General features: G+C 41.9%; 1 pseudogene; it reads left to right on the forward strand.

Moving 5' to 3' along the window:
• The first annotated feature begins 4,022 nt into the window (after positions 1 to 4,022).
• The window catches only part of LOC140857937 (uncharacterized), an 18,146-nt pseudogene continuing 12,103 nt past the window's right edge, over positions 4,023 to 10,065 (forward strand).

The following is a 10,065-nucleotide window of genomic DNA, read 5'->3' on the forward strand; positions in this document are numbered from 1 at the left end:
TCCCTACCTCAACCCGCCAGCCCCGTGGCAGCCCCAGCCCTTACGTCGGCCATTGATCTCCTTCGGCCACCGCATCTTGGGATTGACCTCCACTATAAGCTTTACCCATTGACTAGGGGTGAGCAAAAATCGAATCTGAACCAATCAAACCAGTGAAATCGAACCAAACCACATGTTTGGTTGGGTTTAAAATTTTATTCTATTTGGTTTGATTAGTTTTTGATATATAAAAAATATGTTTGGATTGCTTCAGATTTGTCAGTAAATAAAATCGTTCTCAAACCGAACCTGATCGATTTTAATAAAATGACATCATTTTGATTAAGATGTTGTTTATGTTGAAGTATTAATATATTAAAAAATAATTCTAAATTTATGGTGTTGTTTATTAATTTGATTTTGTATTGATTAACCTTAAATCTTAAGTGATTTACTTACTAGATTATTTATTTTTTTAATAATATATTGGAGATCTTTATCATAATTCTTAATGATGGTATTCGTTTAAGAATTTTATTTTATTGAGTGATAATATCTTATATCAATTTAAATTATTTTACTTGATAAATTTTCTTAGTGATACTCTTATGTCAAAAAAAAATAAGTCCTCATAAATCACAAAATAATAATAATAATAATATAAACCAGTAAACCAAACTAAACCAAACTATTTAAATCATGTTGGTTTGGCTTGGTTTCAATCTTCTATTAGTCTGGTTTGATTTCTAGAAATGCCAAATCGTTTGGGACTAGTTCGGCTTAGATTTAAGCATGAAACCAGTCCAAACTGGACTATGCTCAACCCACCATTGACCCCCAAGGGATTTCTTTATGGCCTCTTTCTGGCCCATCACATCATTTCCATTAAGGATGACAGCCCATTATGATGACTGTAAGAAGCCTTTTTACGGTCTTATTGTATTCTTCCAGCAAGGCACAGAGACAGCCACAGGCAAAATGAATCTCTCAGGCCCCTTTTGTCCCCATACCATTAATGTGCGTGGCCTCCACATGCCATGAAATGTCTTATCAGATAAGATTCTCGAGGATACTTAATGAGGGGCAAAAGATCCCTGAAATCCTCTCCTCTCCTCAAGGCTCCAGTCTCACATATAAAAAGATAAATAGAGACCCTCCAGGTATGCCTCCTTTTTTTTTTTGCAAATGCTCTTTTCCACCTATTGCATATGAATCTGACTTGAGCATCGGAGGGTCCCTACTGGAGCCACCTTCGATGGAGCTTTCCTTGCAGGTCCGACCACCGTTGACCCATCGGACGTCTTCTCGCTCCAGCACCTCCGACTCAGAAAAGATTTTTGTGTCAATAGATTAGCACTAGAGAATGGACGGGACACTCTCACGCTGGCGTCAGGCGCCCGTGCAACTGTTCGCTTTTGAGAAAGAGCGCTTTATCTGCCATTATGCCGCCGCGGAGAGCTTTCTCGCCGGTGGGATTTTTGGTTGGAGACTATGCTCCTCACTAGCTATTGAAAGCGTCCCCCACAACTTCTGCTGGCCCTCAAAAGGAACGAGGTAGACTTAGTCGTCCCACCCCAGCCATTATCTTGTTACTCTCTGTTCATATCTCGATCGTCTATTTTGACTTTGGTTGTTAGTCTTGACTTCGGTTGTTGGCTCTGATTCGGACATCCATGTCGATCTCGTTACCTGCTAAAACATGACCAGTTGTTGGAGTCCATCCCCTCTTTGTTAAATTAATTCATCCAATGGTTTGTCATGATAAACCCAAAAGGGGCTCTGCATAGGCCTGTCACATTATTTTTTGGAATTAGTGGGCAACCAGAAATAAGTTGGAGGGTTGAGCGCAGCCTGAGGACATTTTATGAAGGAGAAAAATCTTTGTCACCCACCATCAAGTATCCTGACAAGGGCATTATTACCTCTAGCACTATGGGTGGCAGGATAAGATATGAAAAAAAAGAAAAGAAAAAGTATATAAGACAAATAATAAAGAGAGAAAATGGGGTTTTGAGTTAATGCCTCTGGTGCTATGGTCTCCCTTGCCCTCTAGCCCCTTCCTGTCATCGATGACAACAAAAAAGAAAGGGAGGAGAAGAAATAAAAGAAACAGAGGCTTGTAAGCTCCTCCATTCACGTGCCCTGCTTCCGTGCTGAGATGGCCCGTGAAGCAACGAAAAAATAATGTAGCTAGCAAAACTTCCTAAAAGGCATCACATAGATGATTTGGGAATTCATGACCAGTGCTAACCTCGACTGTGGATGCACTTCAAATGAGTTAATCATGGCCACGAATCAACTGGATCGATTAAACATTCCCTCGGGCATCCTCGATTGTGCCCAACAAATGGGGGATACGCAATCCAAATCGGAGAAAAAAGTCAACTTCAAAGGACACATGAAACTTCCTGGTCCATGAGTATTGAAATTAAAAATCGATGTCGAAGTCAGAGCCTTGCTGATCTGAAACCCCCACCACGGTGGGAGCGTAGATTAAGCCCCCACCACGGTGGGAGCGCAGATTAAGCCCCTACCATGGTGGGAGTGCAAATTAAGCCTCCGCTATAGTGAGAGTGCAGATTAAGCCCCCATGATAGTGAAAGTGCAGATTAAGCCCCCACCATGATGGGAGCACAGATTAAGCCCCCGCTATGATGGGAGTGCAGATTAAGGCCCCACAATAGTGAGAGTACAGATTAATCTTCCATCACGGTGGGAGCGCAAATTAAGCCTCCATCATGGTGGGAGTACAAATTAAGTCCCCACGATAGTGAGAGTGTAGATTAAGCCCCCACCTATTTAATGAAAGTACGGATTAAGACTCCATAGTGAGAGTGCAGATTAAGCCCCTACCTATTCGATGAGAGTACAGATTAAGCTCCCATGATAGTGGGAGTGCAGATGAAGCCCCCACCATGATGAGTGCAGATGAAGCCCCCACCACGGTGTGAGTGCAAATAAAGACCTCGATCTAGATGCTTATGTATTTGTTGGATTGTGATTGTATCACAAACTCCTGACATGTGGACTCACCGAAGACTGAGGCCTTCGGACTTCACAAGAGGATAAGTTTCTTAGCTCCTCACCGAAGAGAGTCTTCGGCACTGTTCAGGATCCAACCTCATGATCCTAGCATGGTGACAAAGATCCCTGACTAGACCTCCAAATCCAAAACCAAGGTGCTAGATTCGAATAATAAAAAAATGTGAAACTGAAGCGATAAATGCATGGAAAGGACTAAATTGAAGATGTGAAGTTACAACAAGAAGTCATTGGTCCTCTGAAGCCCACACAATGGAATCTGCAACACCGCCATGGGAGGTATGACAAGATTAAAAGAATAAAAAGCAAAAAAAAAATAAAAAATATAATAATGAATAAGGTGGGGGGACCAGACCTTCCCTCTCTCTCATGTGTCCACTCCTCCCATGCGCTGCCCGCAAGCGATCCCCTTTGGGCAACCATGATCGTCGGTCGATCCGGCCTTGAAATCCTGCGCACCCATGCGCATGCGTCCGACCCCCTGCACCGCCGAACTCTCCTTGGCCACCGACAGGTCTAGTCCCAGGTGGCCCCAGGATGATCACCTAGCTAAAACAGCCAGAACGGATCTTCCACAATCGACTGTGCCCCCCTTTGTACGGATGATCCCCCGTCTATGTGCTTCGCCTTCGTCTGCACCGAACCCCACCAGTAGAGCCGATCCTGGGCCATGCCCCTTCTCCCTCTTGCGCATTCCACCCTCGCTAAACCCCTTCGGCCGATTCCCCTTGAGCGGAGCCGTACCTCTCCAGACAAACCTCTCTCAGTCAAATCCTCTTCGGTCGATATCTTCATTCACGTTCTCCCGATCGATCCCTCTTTGGTCGACGTCTCTATTCGCTTTCTCCTGGCTGAACCCCCCTTCAGTCGACATCTCCCAATCGATCTCCCTTTAGGCAGTGTCGGGTCCCACCGATCGATCCATCACAGAAGATATCGGGCGGCATCGATCCCTTACAACAGCATTTTCACATGGCCGAAACCCCCTCTCGTGTGCCTCCATGCGTAATAGAACCAACGACGAGGGCTCTAAAGCCCTCCCTGGACATCCGTTGGCATTGACCCTCATCGGATCTATAGATCCAAGGAGCTTCTGCGCACCCTCGACATGGCCGAAGCCACTGGCGGTGCCAAACCCCTCCGACCGATCCCTCCTAATCAAAACCTCCAAGCTCTCCTTACGAGCACCTCACCTCCAGCCGGTCTCCCACGCGCTTGCAGTGCCCAAGGTTAGACGGACCCTACCTTCCCGATGCACACCGACGGCTCCGAAGCCGGCGTCGCACTCCCACTCGATAGCCTCCTTCTATACACCCCCCACGTGTTCTTGTGTGGCTGAGACCCACTGACGGACCCACTTTAGATGTCCCACAGTGATTCCAAAACTCGACCAGCCGTACCCCTTCTCTCGTGACGCCATCCCAAGTCTCGTTGAACCCGCGCCCAATCTGATCCTGGGTAGTACCGATCTCTCTCTAGCTAATCAAGCTCAAGTCTTGCTAAACCCCTCCAGTCGATCCCCCCTTGGGTGGGGCCGAACCCCTCCGAATGAACCTCTTTAGCACCGATCCCTTTCTGAATGCCGAACCCAAAGAGAGCCTTTTGGCTAGTCGATCCCAGGTTGTACACGACTCTATCGGTTGATTTGGCCCGCAGTAGCATCGAGACCCAGAGACGCCCTCAGCCAACCTGCTCCTAGATGTCATATCCACCTCATGTCAAGAGCATTTCCCTATGATTCAATCATATCTACCCATTAAAGGGTATGGGTGTGCAAGAGAGAGGTGGGGCTGCATTATTCTCAAATGACGAGAGGAAGAAAATGCGTTGCTAATAATTGCTGTGATACAGGACATCTGTTTTGGTCATTATATTCAATGGATGACCATTGTTTTATCGAAAACCCCTACAACTGGAAAGATATCGGTATCGTCAAGTGTTGTTGCTGATTTTTTCTACAAGTTTATATGTCATGATGGTCTATAGATTCCCTCAAAAGGCCAATTCATTGGAGTATCTTATGCAAGGTTCGCTGTACCGGTACCGGACGACGTACCAATACTGGACCGATATGGTACGGTACCGGGTACCGTACCGTACCGACATACGGTATGCCTAGACGTACCAGTCCGGTATCGGTACACTATTTTTTTTACTTTCAAATTTTTTTTTTGAATTTTTGAAGTTAATAATTGATAAATACAACATCAATATGGCATTATATTGCATATTATTGACATATTTGGATTCAATTTGGAGTTAGGTTGCGGTACAAAGGCTCTTGATCCAAAATTTCAAATATATATTTATTTACATTATATTTCAACTATGTCATCTTAAAACTAAAGAAAAAATATATAAAATATGTATTAAAATATATTTAAATATTTAAGCATAAAGCGCAATAACTGATATACGAACCTTAAGATGTACTCTGTATTTAATTTCTTGTCGAGTATATGTGACGCTCGTAGATGTCTGGATCATCATCATAGTCTGAAGGGATATCAGTCCAATCCTCTAGCCAAGCTGCACCGTACTTTCGAATATTCATCATCCCATAAGGCATCCTCTCTGGATTGTAAGACATCTCAGATCTCTCGCTAAAATTCTGACTCTGAGAAGTATCCTCAAGATGATGGTATGGTTGTGGAAGAGCCTATCCAAATATGTCAGTAGCAAAATCTGATCCGTAAGATGCTTCAGGCTGCATAGGATAGTAACCACTAGAAGATGATGTCTCGGATGCACCATATGCATATGGATCATAAAAATACTGTGGATAATAGGATCCATAATGCGAGGATGATCCAGATACATCCATGGATCCTACTCCACATGTAAGATCGTCCGTAGTATATATATATAATTAAAATATAATGCAAATATAACAAAACACGATAGTTTAATGATAATTAAAATAATTATATATAATTTTAAAATAATTTTAATAATTATTTTAAAATTTATAAATTCAAAATAAATATGTTATATATTTTAAATAATATTTTTAAATTAACTAAAATATAACACTATTTTTATATATTTTTTATTTTATAATTAATTTTTTTATTTAAATAATTAAAAAAATATTTTTAAATTTTAAATATTTTTAAAAATTTTGAGATTAGATTTAAGTAGCTTGAATCATTCTAAACATGATTTCCAAACTCTGATTTTTTTTTTCTTAAATTTATTTTTTATTAATTATTAAATGAATAAATATATAAAAATATTTAAAAAATATATAATTAATAAAAATTAATAATTTTGATGTCATCGTGTAGATCTTCCAAAGATCTATCACATATAATTAAATCATACCAAAATCATAAGATTTCGGCATGATTTTCTCCTATTTTATTTTACCTCATTTTTATCCTATTTTTAACAACAAAAATAAAAAAAATATTTACTAACAAAATAACAGATTATCTTACCTCCGATCAAATATCAACCTCTTCTCAAATCACTCCTCCAATTTCATGAAATTTTACCTTCTTTTCTAATTTTTTAGAGGTCTCAACGATTAAGTTGCCCACGGCCATGGGTGTTCTCTGAGAACTCTCAAAAAACATCGAAGGTCTGGTGCTTATTAAAGCACCAGGCTCTCCCCCCATGGAAAGTGGCCCACGCCCATTTCTCTCCCCCCTCCCTCCCTCCAACCACGTGAAAAGGCCCCCAACCTTCCCCCCTCCCCCCTCCCCCATGTGAAATGATCCCCTGGGCGGTACGGTTCGGTTCACTCCCGAACCGACGGCGAACCGAGCTATACCGCTCGGTTCCAGGCGGTATGGGCCCGAACCGCACCGAACCTAGCGGTTCGGGGTCGTTTTTCGAAAAACAGATCCGAACCGGACTGGTAAGGGATCGGTCCGGCTCGGTACGCCCCGTACCAGACGGTTCGGCCCGATACGGCAAACCCTGATCTTATGGTTTGCTCTCCATCTAGTCATGTGGTTCAAGATGAACTTCTAACCAATCTTCCAGTGCAGAGCCATCTAACAGCAGCTCAAGAATGGATCTGGTCCTCTTTTATAATTTCAGGATGAGGAGTTGCACGTAAATCTGAACCAATTCAATAGTGGAATGTCCGTAAAAGATTTGGTTAGCCTGAAAAAGAGGAAACATGACCTCAGCACATCTTCGCCCCGTCTTGTTCGCTGTACTCCTTTCATTCGAGCAAAGGCTCAGACTCAAAAGTAGGAAGGCTAGTGTTGGGGGTATTCGTGTGTTAGCCAAAGACGTAAGATGGTCTTCAGCCCATACCTCAATTTTTTTATTACTTTGTTGGGGGGTCCATTTGTACTTGATAGGCTTTAATCACCTCCCGCATCTTCCATCCCATCCTCCCATCAACTTCACGACAAGACAGAAGGTAGGAGAGAAGGTGGTCATGTGAACTTAACGAAAGACACTAATTACCTCTCTCCTCTCTCTCTCCCCCTTTGTTTCATTCTCCCATAGGCATTACAATAAGACAAAAAAAAAATAGAAATAGAAAAGATGGCAGGGGAAGAATACGCCTATGCGCTCGGCTTCGGCTTGCAGAAGCCAACACCCCTTGCACATGTCTGACCCCACTGCGACCATCGATCCTTACCTAAGCTTGTGGGCCCCATGTGGCCTCGCCCTTTATGTCGGCTACCAATCTCTTCGGCCACCGCATCTTGGGATTGACCCTTCCACTGTAAGCTTTAGCCCATTGACCCAAGGGATTTCTTTATGGCCTCTTTCTGGCTCATCACATCATTTCTATTAAGGATGACGGCCCGTTATGATGACTGTTAGAAACTTTTTTACGGCCTTGTTGTATTCTCCCATCAAAGCACAGAGACATCACGGGCAAAATGAGCTCTCATGCCCCTTTTGTCTCCATACTATTAATGTGCGTGGCTTCCACATGCCATGAAATGACCTTGTCAGATACGATTGTCGAGGATACTCAATGAGAGGCAAAAGATCCGTGAAATCCTCTCCTCAAGGCTCCGATCTCATATATAAAAGATAAATAAAGATCCTTCAGATATACCTCCTCTTCCTCTCGCAAATGTTCTTTCCCATCTATTGCACATGAATCTAACTTGAACGTCGGATAATCCCCACTAGAGCTACCTTCCATGGGGCTTTCCTACAAATTCCGGCTGCCATCGATCCATTGGATGTCGTCTCGTTCCAGTGCCTCCGGTCCGAAAATTTTTTTTGCATCAACAATGATTATTAAAAATTTTAAAATGAACGGAAATCATAGTGGTTTTATGCTTCATGGATTGGTGAGTGCTCAAAAGTAGTTGAAAAGGAATATGTTCCAGTTACTTTATTATCCTAAGAAGGGAATATGGAGCTCCTCTCAAGCACTTTTAACCCACGGTTTTGCTGTCAATCGAATCTTGAGGTGGTTGTTTCTGTAATGTATATTGGTCTGGCTTCACTGTCATGTCAACTATTTCTTCCTACTGTAACTCTCTTATGGATCTACCATTTCTTATCAAAAAAAAAAATCTTGAGGTGGTTGGGGCACGCCTCCAATCCCTATGCTTACTGCCACTCTGGTGTATAAAAGTCTTGCTGTTTATGTGTATTTTCCTTCATAGAAACAGAGAGGAGAGCTTTAGAATCAGCAGAATGGTTGTGATAGTAGGTATCATTACCTAATTTAAAATAAAAGAATTCTACATTTTTGCAATTAATAACTAAAACCAGAAAAATATTACGCAACTCTTTTGAGATCGATACCGCATGCATCTGAACTTTGATTATAAACAAACTCTATTTTACCATGGTTGCAGCATTGGCATGGGTATACCATGTCTTGAAAGGACTAGTGTGTCAATAAAATGAAAGCGCAGGTGAATTTTAAAGAAATTCCACAGTCAAATAATTTGTTAGCCGATAGAATTATAATCACTCTCGTCAAATGCTACTTTTCTTTGAATAAGCTATCAGAGACATGTTCACAATGGAAGGTCTGTGAACTTTGACTCGAAAAAAGAAAATGTGAAAGGGAAAAAAAATATAAATAAAAGGGGACCTAAAGAGGCCTAACACCCAACCCCCAAAATAAGGTATATGGAACGACATCGATTCTCCAACCAATATTTGGAACTAAAACATGGTTCAAGATATCCATTACATCCGTTATGTGCACACAAGAATTTTAGCGCTACTGATTTGGCAACTCCATCACCAACCTTGGTGTTTGGCAACAAATTCTATATGTTGCACCAATCCATGAATCCAAGTGGACTGTCCATGTGCACATTACAGGAGCCTCATAGCATTACTTTTTGGAATACATTGAACTGGATTGACTCGTTGCAGCAACAAATTCAAAAGTTTTTAGTTCGACCGTAGGACGACAATGTTCAATTGCCTAGTGCAAAATAATCTTATACAGTCATTTTAAAGATATTTTCTTCCCTTTTTTCTATAGATCATCAACCAGGCCACCTTTTTCCGGCACCTCTCTCTACTATGCCAAGAAGCAAAAACATCTTGCTTCCATCCTCAGTTTTTACTGGATTTCACCACATCAATACTTATCCCATCAAATCTGATCACACTACTTCTGTATCAACTTCATCGGTTCATTTCCAAGCAGGAGGCTTTGTTCCCACTGGATTGAGCTCATTCACCTTTGCCAAAAGGGAAGTAGAGGAAAAAAGGCTTCTCCTTCAAAAGAAGAGAAATTTTTTTTTTTCCAGAGGTCACGGTTCAATCCGTTGACTTGGATAGTTCAAGCAGCTTGATTTCTTGATTTTACTTCTGACATAACCTATAATTAGAGTCAGCTGGCAGGTTTTTCGACCCACCTGGGTCTCCAAACACTGATAGCATCCATGTAGTTTAAGTAGAAAGAAAGTATATAAATGGTCATCAAGAGCATGCCTAATTTGTTAGCATTGAGGCCTAAAGCACCTATAATCCATTAACCTGACCCACTGTTAAGCAAAGCTTCTGCTGAAATTGCTTCCTAAAAACTTACCATTCGGCAGTATAACTGAACTTTGTGATCACTGGAAAACTAACCATCTGCAATGCCCT

Source organism: Elaeis guineensis, chromosome 5, assembly GCF_000442705.2.
Source record: "Elaeis guineensis isolate ETL-2024a chromosome 5, EG11, whole genome shotgun sequence".
NCBI classification, from domain to species: Eukaryota; Viridiplantae; Streptophyta; class Magnoliopsida; order Arecales; family Arecaceae; genus Elaeis; species Elaeis guineensis.